At 34.6% G+C, this 11001-nt stretch overlaps 1 pseudogene; it reads right to left on the bottom strand.

Moving 5' to 3' along the window:
• Nucleotides 1–825: 825 nt before the first annotated feature.
• Nucleotides 826–3274, bottom strand: LOC112007119 (uncharacterized; annotated as a pseudogene).
• Between the last annotated feature and the right edge of the window lie 7727 nt (nucleotides 3275–11001).

Below are 11001 nucleotides of genomic sequence, written 5' to 3'. Positions count from 1 at the left end.
TGCTTTTATATATAGTATTAGATTAGATTAGATAATAATGATATTGATTTGAGTATGGACTTGGCTCTCAGAATTCATGTATCTGTTCACAAAATTTGTTGGTTCTGGGAGTTTTGTCTTAGCAAATGCAATTCCCAAATGAATGCAACTACAAGACATCCTTGAAGGGCCGGCGAAGTGCTTAATTTAGTGGCTAGTGGCCCCCTTGCATTTGTCAAATGCAGCATCATGAAGTATCCCTCACTTGGTTAGATTCACCATTGTTGGCAACGATAAGGGAATGCCATGAATAGTGCTCAACTTTATTTGGTGTTTTCTACAAAGACTTCTAGAGTTCAAATCACCTCTCACATATTTATTTGTAACTATTGAATTATCACAATAGGAAAGAGTTGTAAACATCATTAAAAAAATACAATCCATACCACAGAACCTCCCTACAGATTACAACTCTGTGAAAAGATGACCATATAAACTTGGTATTCTTTAAGTCACTGTGTACACAATATAGGATAGTAGAAAAGCTTCATCAAGTATCTCTAATTTCAACTGGATGTTGTACACCATATAGTTAATCTATGTAGGTCAGCTGGATGTTCTTCTCTGTTCTGTTCGATTCACAGCAACTTCAACAAAGCTGCCAATGTTCTAAATGAGGTCTTAGAGTAACTCTAGTTCCTATTCTCTTTTAACAATCTGCCAGTGTGAGTTCTGCTCTCAATTATGAGTTTACAAAATTAATTGAACCATCCTTACAGGACAATATGCAACGTGCTTATAATTGTCTGATTGGCGAGCATGTAAGGCTTATTCACCTTTTAAAGTTTAAACATCCTTGTATAATAATTGATACTTTGGTATTCGCTGTGGTGGCAGCGGACAACTCACTATCAGCTTGCCTTTCATGGCCCCTCTATAGATTGCCTAGAAGAATGTTAAGGGGAAAAACAATTATTCATGCTTTACAAACATCTAGAAGCATGGTCATTCACAAGACAAATGTTATTAACATATTTACATATTATCCTTTATACAAGCAAGGAGTGTATTACGGAAGAAGCAAATATGAAAATAGTTTAAAGAAAAATAAAATTTATAAAGAACAAGAGTCGCAATGTTTCCTAAAGGTGACCCAGATTTTCCATTGACTAAACAGAAGAACATTTGTTGTCCTAGTAAATTTACTTAATTACCTCCAACACAGTTTGTTCATCCGTCATTTTGTGTGTCCTAAAACATTATCCACTCTGAAAAGTCAATTCCTACCTTACATCCATCATATATTTTTTGCTAAGTAGTTTATTAAAATATATGATTCAGCATACAACTGAGGAACTCTTAGCTTATGTGACAAAGTTTTAAACAAAGATGTGAAGAAAGAAATGCTACCACTAAATCTACAAAGTTGCTGAAAGATTATAGCAGACTTTCCACTGAACCATACAGCAATGTACTTCCAGTCCCATTACCCATTATTTCTATTGAGAAAGTGATGATGTAGGCCACATGCCAATGCCACAACAAATATTAACTGCTAAGGCTGATGCTTGCTCATCAATTCATTCAATGAAGTTTTCCCATATTAATCTAGCACCTAAAACAGCTCCAATTTTGGTATTTGAAAATTTTTAGTATCCAATATCTACTGCGGAAGAGAAAGTTTCCACCTTGCCTCTTCTTTTTAAGAGAGTCTTTCCCTTGGAGAGGAAAAAAAAAAAAAGAGATAGTTTTTCCTACATTGATTCATGGCCCAAGATAACATTGACAAAATCATAGCTGTAGTTTAAATTTTCAAGTACTCCACCTCTACTGCTCAAAAGAAATTATTGTAAATAAACTATGCTGCAAAATCTTGATTCATATTCGAGGACTTAGTCTTGCAATCAACACTACTAAGGACTGGTGAAAATAAAAGTCTTCTGGATATTGATGTCACTACTAAGGTAAGTAAATCACAACAAAGCCGATGATGTATTTACATTTATGCATGTGCTAATGGTGATTGGAAGCAGCTTATAATTGTTTGAGTATCAAGGCAGACTAGTTTCACAAAAGTATGTAAACGAAAATGAATTTAAATTCCAATGGCAAGACTAACAATTAACATAACTGAGCCTTAACTCCATTCAGTTTCTAAGTAGCTACAATTTGCTTACTTCTACCACATCAATGAAATCCTGCTTTCTGTGAAAAGCATCTACCCATTTAGTGTGATCTGCAGTCCTGCCAACCAGAAAGTAAGAAATAATACTAGAATCTGAAATTTTAAGTCCCTAAATTCATAGTCGCATGACATCATTTTCAAAATACAAGAGATTCAGCTAAAATTTTTTGCTTAGAAACAGATTCTCATTCTTTCAAGGGCATGATAAAATGTTTGTAACGTATGATCACAGTCAAAGCATTATACCACCTACACAGTTCACCTCTTGCATACATAAAATACGATGTGACTATAATTGTAATAAGTCTGTGAAAGGCCAATGACAAAGGGATATTGGTGCAAACTTTGTTTAAGATTCAAGTGCAAGAAAACTAATTAATTGTTCCATTTGTCTTCCATAGGTCCAATCATCATGTTTAACAAGAAACTTACAGGTCTAAGCAAAGAAAGGCAGGCCTACAAACAAAATTGAAAAGGCATTTTTTTTCCTTTATTTTTATTTTACTTCATTTTATGTGTATTTAAATTTGTTCAGTATAGGGAAGTTACTTGATAAAGGCACCACTCTTAAATTTTTTTTTTTTTTTTTTAAAGAATCACACACATTAAATACAAGAACTCACAATTATAGTTCAAACTTAGCAATATTAGAATGAGCTTTTTAGACATACAGCTCTATTGCTAGAATAACGTAATAAACAAACAACAAAAAAACAGTGCTCATACATACCCGGAATCCATCTTCATGTGATGAGCGTTGAAGAAGAAAACTGTTGAAGGTATGAAAGTAATGTCAAAATACTAGACATAAACTTGAATTTCATCGGAATCAATATCTACAAGTGCTACACTTGCAAATTTGGACACCTCACGAGCTGATTTAGAAAGTTGTGTAGACAAAAACAAATTGAGTTCACATGCTTCAAAATTTCTAGAACAATAAAAACTAAAAAAGAGAGAGAGAGGAGGGAGAGTGGCATACAACGTCATCAAGTTGGAGGCAGATGGGATCTGAAGCGCGGCCAAAGCAGAGCACAAGAAGTCGAGAACCTTGTCAATGGTATCTCTGATGATTGCGTCCACCTCTTGTCTCTGATGGTAACTACTCATTCTCTCGAATCTCTCTACTCCAAGATTTTGGGGCTCGGCTGATGTACCTATTATATTGTCAAATTTTTTCCAGGCCAAAGATTACTGATCCAAAAAAATATACATATTATCATCTTTTATTATATAGAAGAACAAATAAAAATAAACAATTAATATTGATAATTCCAAAGGAATTCTGATAGATTCAAAGGAATTCTAAGGAATCAATGGGCTGGAAAATCTCCGGATGTTCTTGATCTAGTAAAGTGAGTCCTGAGAAAACAAAGAAAATCAGCAGAGAAGACCGGTGGTAGCCGGCCTTTGATTCTCCGATGGTAAAGTTAGAAAACTGGAGGATAGGAAAGCTCTCAATGCTTAACGTTTCTAAAATTCTCTACCAGAAAAAGAAAGAAGGGTCCCTTTACCTCTGCACAGAAAGGCCTTTATACAGCAGTAGAAATCAGTTACTTCTGCTAATCATTGTAGAGTTTGGAGGATTCAGAGGGTAACTTCCTTAACTGCCACAAAGGTTACCTCTTCAGAAACTGCGTTGAGACTCGAGCGATACAGCTTTTGGTTGAAACGGTGCTTAGTCTAGCTGTGAATTGACTTCGTCCGTCATTAATGAAGGACGAGGTCTGGCTCTTTATTAACCCATCTCGTCCGTCACTACTGAAGGACGAGATACGCAGCCCGCTCGTCCTACAGTGGACGAGCGTGCAGGGGTATTGGTGGTAATGGAGGGACAAGGGTATTGAACACAGCTCTGAGTACTGATGTGGACGACCATAAGGACGAGTATTTGAACTTGGATGTTTTCTGGCACCATCAGTTGCCCCCCTTGTCCATGTGTCGTCCACGGATGTGTAATTTATTCTGGACGCATGCCCCCCCCCCTTTTCAAATAATCAGAGGCGCCACGTGTCACGATGTAATTGGTGATTTGTTTCGTCGGTTCATTTTTTTGAGACGTATGCCATGTGTCAATGCCTGATTGGTTGTGTCGTTTTATATGCTCAGGTCAACATCTATAAATAGTGGAATGCCCCCATTACCCTCTTACTTCTGAGATTTTTCCTCCTTGACATCCCTCGTCTAGAGCCTCGTCTAATGTCAAAGATAAGATAACCTTATCAACAAATCCTAAAATATAGGTACCAATCCTATCCTAAAACATAGAAATTGATCTCAATACAAATAAATAACATACTAATCTATCTAGGAATATTTATTCTATCGCTATACTAAATTCAAATAATTTATTAAGCACCCAGTCAAATCATGTCTTTATTATGTATGTGATAGCTCTCATGATATAGTATATCGATGTTACTAATTTTTTTTTTTTTTTTTTTAATGTTAATCCAATGTATTTATTGTGAGATATAAGCAAGTCTTTAAAAAATTCTCCAGTAAGCCCCAATCGCAAAAGTGGCTTGTGAGGCTTGTGGAGGAAAAAATTTATCATGTATCCACCCTCTCGCAAAGGGTGGGTCCCATAAGTATGGAGTTCACCCCTGTAAGAGAGTGGATACATATAATAATACCACCTCTTTGTGGAGGGTGATATAGAGGTCAATATACCGTGGAGTTTCAAAATCGCCCTTAGACACTCATATGAGTCATATGGCAGTGCATGTATGTCACATGCCATACTAATGTATATAAAGGATTCTGCAATTGAATTTGCTTCAAAAATCAAGTTTCTAATAGGTGGCTGAAGAATCATTTGCATCCTTCAAATATTTAATGATGGTCTTCGAGTCACCTTCTAGAACAGCTAAGGAGGAGGAAAATTATTAGGTACTCCCGGAGTACCATAAATGCATAGTCTCTCCTCTCATATGAATAGTGGGTCCCATCATAAATTTAATTAGTGGGACCCATTATTCATGTAAGAGGAGAGAGTACACATTTATGACATTCTGGGAGTACACAATAATTTCCCGGAGGAGGAGACCACTTTCAGATGGAAAGTCGAGCACCTTCCTCATTGCTGCTAAAGTTTCAACCTGAGCAATAGAACTAGGGAGGATTAAATTTTGTGACAGGGAAACAATGACAAGGCCATTAGAGTCATGGATAACAACTCCTGTAACACTCTTCTCTCAAAGAGTTTTTTATTTATTTAATTTATAACTCCTCCTAAAAGCTTATATATCACCTTATAAATAGGAAATTCCTTTAAAAAAAAAAAAGAACTTATAAAATAGGCATAGATAATCAATTATCTATATACCCTATGCTCCATCAAAAAAAAAAAAAAAAATTATATACCCTATGTTATATATTATTTATTGGGTGCACTTCAATTAGATTTAATTAGTTGAGTCCGGTTAATATGTGCTTTTAGGGCACACATTAAGCTTTCTATTTTTAGAAACATTTTTTCGGAAATTGAAAAAACTGTCATTATTTTTTCAATTCTTGAGAAAACTTTTTCTAAAAATAGAAATTAATGTATGCTTTTAGGGCACACATTAATAAAATCCTAAGAGCACACATTAGTAAAATCCTAATTAGTTATCTATTACAATTTACAATAAATGTGGAATGGAATTTTTGTTAAAATAGATGAGTGAGATTTTTTAAAATCATTTCCAAACATAGAGATTATTAATTGTGATGGAATTGTGAATCCTATCAATTTAAATGTATTTTTATGCTGTTAACTTTAGCAGCATCCTGTTCTCCAACTTTCCCCATACCCAGTGTTTGTTGGAAAAATTGTTTCCGTTCCAAGAACAAACAATAGGTAAAAATAAGTTACACAGAAATTCTTTTCAGTTTTAGTGTAAAATCCATAATGGGACCCACGATACAAATAAAAAAGCAAAGGGATAGAGCAATAGCCCTCTGATTGGCTACAAACGAAATGACTTCTCTTCCTCTCTCTCTCCTCCCCTGGAAATGAAATTCGCATGCTCTCTGTCAATTGCGGAAACGATTTTCCGTACAATCCACAACGTGTAGCCAAGGCTCCACTATTTACTCGAAACGTGTCCGTATCCGCAATCCGTATCAGACTCGGTTTGAGGACAGTTAGACGTCGCTTTCAAAAACACTGACAACTGGGACACGAAGTCGGCGGCTGCGGCGCGTCTTTGTCGGCTCACGGCTCTCTCTGTCCGCAGGTTTCTCTGTCTTGTCGGCTGCCTGACTAGTTTCTGTTAACGATGTTAAAGTTCGAATGGATTAATGGGTTTTATGGTTACGTGGCAGATGAGAGCCACTCGATTTAGTTGGATGTGTTCGAGGTTTATGAGGNGATCCGGCCAATTTTGAGCAATACCGGCCTGTACTGGGCATACCGGCTGGTATAGAAAAAAGTTTTTTTTTTTTTTGAAGTTTTGTAATTTTTGAATTTTTGTTAGGGTAGAATGGTAACTTATTTGCATTAACTTGTTAGTATTATTTGTTTTCTTAGTATGCAATGGTAACTTTTAAGCTTTCTATTTTTTATATTGTGTTTTTTTTTTCTTTTAATTGATACTAAAGTCTAAAACCATGAATAATTAGTTCAGAATTGAGGAAATGTTTTATGCTAAACTTTTATATTTATTATAATATATATACACACACACATACATATATATATATATATATATTTAATTTATAAATATAAAAATGGGTAAACCTGAAACGGTACACTGGTATTGACCGGTATCCGAAATATATCGTACCGCTAACCAAACCGGTACAGCCTCCGGTACGGTATTGACTCTCTTGATCTATTGTCGGTCACTAACACGAACGTATATGGTTGTTGGCCAAATAGTTTTAAGGCTAAGTGGAAATCGTACCTTCTTGGTGGTTTAGGTAAGGATTTTATTTTGATTTTGAACCCCTTTGTCTTTAACTTTAAGAGAAAAATGATCGTAGTAAGTAATGACCAATGACTAACATCAAATTTAAGGTAGATTGATACCTCACATGCCGCCTTAGAGGACCAATAGGCTGGTCTCCTGGCCATTGAGATTTTGTTTTTGATAACGCCATTAAGAATCAAGATCATTGTGTTTGTGACATTTATGGACCCAAAACTTGAAGCTGGTGTCACAAAAGAAGACCAATAAACAAGAAATTAATGTTATCGTTCTCGGTTTGACGATGAATGACCTGGCCGCCCGGAGACTTCATAGTCCTAATGACTAATTTGAGTATCCATAGCCGGATTCTAAATCCCATCTTATTTTACCATCTCAAAAAGTCACTTTTTCAATTATACAATACAATTTTACAATTCTCCAACATCCCAACTTTTATATCCCAATCCTACTCATTAAAATAATATTTTTACACAATAAAATAATATTTCTCACAATTACCATTATACATTACAACACATTATTTATACATTATTTATTCTTTCTCTCTCTTTCCTTCTGGTCAGGAACCACAATTACCACCATCGCTGCACACCACCACCGCTGCCACCACCACCACCGGCAACCCAGAAACTATCGTCAACACCAAAAAAAAAAAAAAAAAAAAAACCCAGAGAAAATCACAACAACAAATCACCGTGAACAAACCCAGCCACCCCAGCAAATCACAACAACAATCCCAAAATCAAAACCCAACAATCCACTGCCGCCGAACCCAACAACCCAACAAAATCAAAACCCACTGCCGCCGAACCCCAACAAACCACCAGTCACCACCACCACGCCACACGCCCACCGAAAATCAAAACCCAATCTCCTTCCACCGATCAAAACCCAATCTGAACCCACCCTAAATCAAAACCCACCTAAAATCAAAACCCACCTCGCCAAACCGATCTCCACGCATGACTCGGTCACCATGTCAACACCACCAAACGCCGATCTCCACCGCGCTAACCTCTGGCCATCACGCCGATCTCAGCCGCGCCACCAGCTCGCCACCACGCCGATCTAGAAATTCGATCCGACGTGAGCTCCGATCCGGCTTGGTGATTCGGCGAGAGAGAGAGGGGATGAGAAAGAGAGAAGGAAGAGAGAGAAAAGAAAGATATAAAATGAGAGAAGAGTGAGAAATTTGCTGTTTAAAAGCAATTAAAAAATATTTTTTTTATACCATTTTGCTACAGTACCATCTTATATTTGAGATGGTACTGTAGCAAAATCTCAAATTTTTTTTTGCATATGAGATATAGCCTTCCAGCTGCTGGGTGTGTTTTGGGCTTGTATGCCAAATATGCTTTGCATTTGGCATCAGTGGCGGAGTCAGGATTTTGGTTCAGAGGGGGCAAAATTGAAAGACAATATTTAAAGTGAAATTAATCTAAAAAATATTAATCGATAATAATAAAAAAATAAATAACAATTATAAAAAAATAAATATATTTCATATCATTAAAATAAATAAACAAAAATAACCAAATCATAGTTACTACAAAATTTACAGCAAAAGTTTATAAATTGATGTGGTAAAAATGTAATTAGTGTTACTTAAACAATATAATGAATAGATGTTTAGAATTATTTTTTGTGATTGATGACATGCCAATTTGTAAGATATAAGTAGTAAAATTTGTAACATCTTTAGCATCACTCAACAATAAAATACTGTGAAAAACAATATAATGAATAGATGTTTAGAATTATTTTTTGTGATTGGTGACTGCCAATTTGTAAGATATAAGTAGTAAAATTTATAACATCTTTAACATCATTCAACAATAAAATACTATGAAAAGTATCATTAATAGTGAAAATGATAAAAATAATTATAGAAAAAAAAAAAAAAACAATTGTGAAATAGGGGTCAAACGTGTAGCAAGACAAAAGCTACATACAAGAACAGTGAAATATGTGAAAAGGAAACTGTTTTTTACTTTCTTTTTCCTGTCAGCATCACTTTCAAGTTTCAAGCAAGTGGGAGTCATTTTTTCTGTTTTTTCTCTATGCACTTAAGATTACATGGATAAGAAAATTTTAGGAGAAGTCAGAGGGGGCAGGTGCCCCCCCTCGCCCCCCTCTGGCTCCGCCCCTGTTTGGCATATAGCCATCCAAATGCGGATGCATGAGGCAAGCATCTTAATCCTAGGTCTTGGGCTGTACACGTTATCGGATGCTTCCGACCAGTTTTTTCTTTTACTTTTGTTGGTAGAACCTCCGACCAGTGTCGTACCATAAAATATATAGGCCATTTGACTGTAAAGTGTAAACATATATATTTAGGAACTTATTGAAAATACTTACTAGCTTTTTAGAGAGGAAAAAAAAAAACCATACTGACTTTGTAGTATTTGGCTGGCAATTGTTAACATGACTTTGGCTCAGGCCTTCATGATTATTGCGTGGATTAAACTGGTGCATGGAATATATATATATATATATATATAGAAGCTTCTTCTTTTAAGTTTTATATATTAAGTTGATTTTTTGTAACCTATAGGTGCTATACTAATATATATATATATATATATATATAAAATCAATCATATCATTTGATTTTCAATAATATTATTCTTGTTAGTGTTGTTAAATGATTACGTTTATCACTTTTCATATGTTTAGGTTTTTGTGACAAGTGATATAATTAACAAATTTAATGGTTTAACTAATATATATCTTTATAACCATACGTCTTTAAATCGTTAGTGATATCACTCTATTACTTATTAAGAAGTAAAAGGTATATTACATTTTAAACCCCATAATTTTGGGTGGTTTCAAATTAAACTGTACACATTAAAAAAAAAAAAAAATCAATTCAAAGTTTCAAACTATAAATTCATTACATGAAGAGGTTCCAACTTTCTGACAAGTACTTGAGCGAGGCTGCTATAGAGAGGCAAATGAGGACGCTATTAAAAGAGGAACTTTCTAGGGTTATCTCCCTTGATCCTAGAGGCCTTGAAGGGAGGTTTGCATGCTTATTTTTACAGAATTATTGTTAGAATAATGAGTGACTGATTAAATTCACAGTTTAAGATTTTGGATTATTTTCTCGTAATATCATAACATGCAATATTGAGTTTGAATTCTACATCTACCGTATCTCCCATTTAAAAAGTTAAAAATATCATATATTACTCTAATTATTAAGGAGTAATCTAAACCCACACTTGGGGGAAAGGGTTGAAATAATAGTTGGACCATATGTTGGGTTACACTTATTGGGACAAGTGATATTTTATCACTTTATTATTGACCAAAAATCACAATTTATGAAGCAAAAGGTCTTGTTGGCTGGAGACTTCACAGAGTCCTAATGACTAATGAGGCAAACATCTTAATCTAGGTCATGAGCTGTACACGTTATAGGATGCTTCCGACCAGTTTTTTCTTTTTCTTTTTTTTTTGGTCAGTTTTTTCTTTTTCTTTTTTTTTTTTGGTAGAAACTCCGACCAGTTTCGTACCATAACATTCATAGGCCATTTGACTGTAAACATATATTTTCATGAAAATACTTAATTACTAGCTTCGGAGACGAAAAAAAAAACCATACTGACTTGTAGTATTTGGCTGACAATTGTTGACATCACTTTGGCTCAGGCCTTCAAGATTATTGCGTGGATTAAACCGGTGCATGGAATATATAGAAGTTGCTTCTTTTAAGTTTTAATTTATATATTAAGTTGATTTTTTGTAACGTATAGGTGTTATACTAATATTATATATATTATTATTATATATTATATATATTATTATTATTATTAATCATATCATTTGCTTTTCAACAATATGCTTGTTAGTTTTGTTAAATGATTAAGTTTATCACATTTCATATGTTAAGGTTTTTATGATAAGTGATAT

The sequence above is a fragment of the Quercus suber genome, unplaced genomic scaffold (assembly GCF_002906115.3).
Source record: "Quercus suber isolate HL8 unplaced genomic scaffold, Cork oak 2.0 scaffold_1042, whole genome shotgun sequence".
In the NCBI taxonomy this organism is placed as follows: domain Eukaryota; kingdom Viridiplantae; phylum Streptophyta; class Magnoliopsida; order Fagales; family Fagaceae; genus Quercus; species Quercus suber.
Note: the sequence above shows the minus strand (reverse complement) of the source record. Positions and strands in the feature narration are given on the sequence as shown.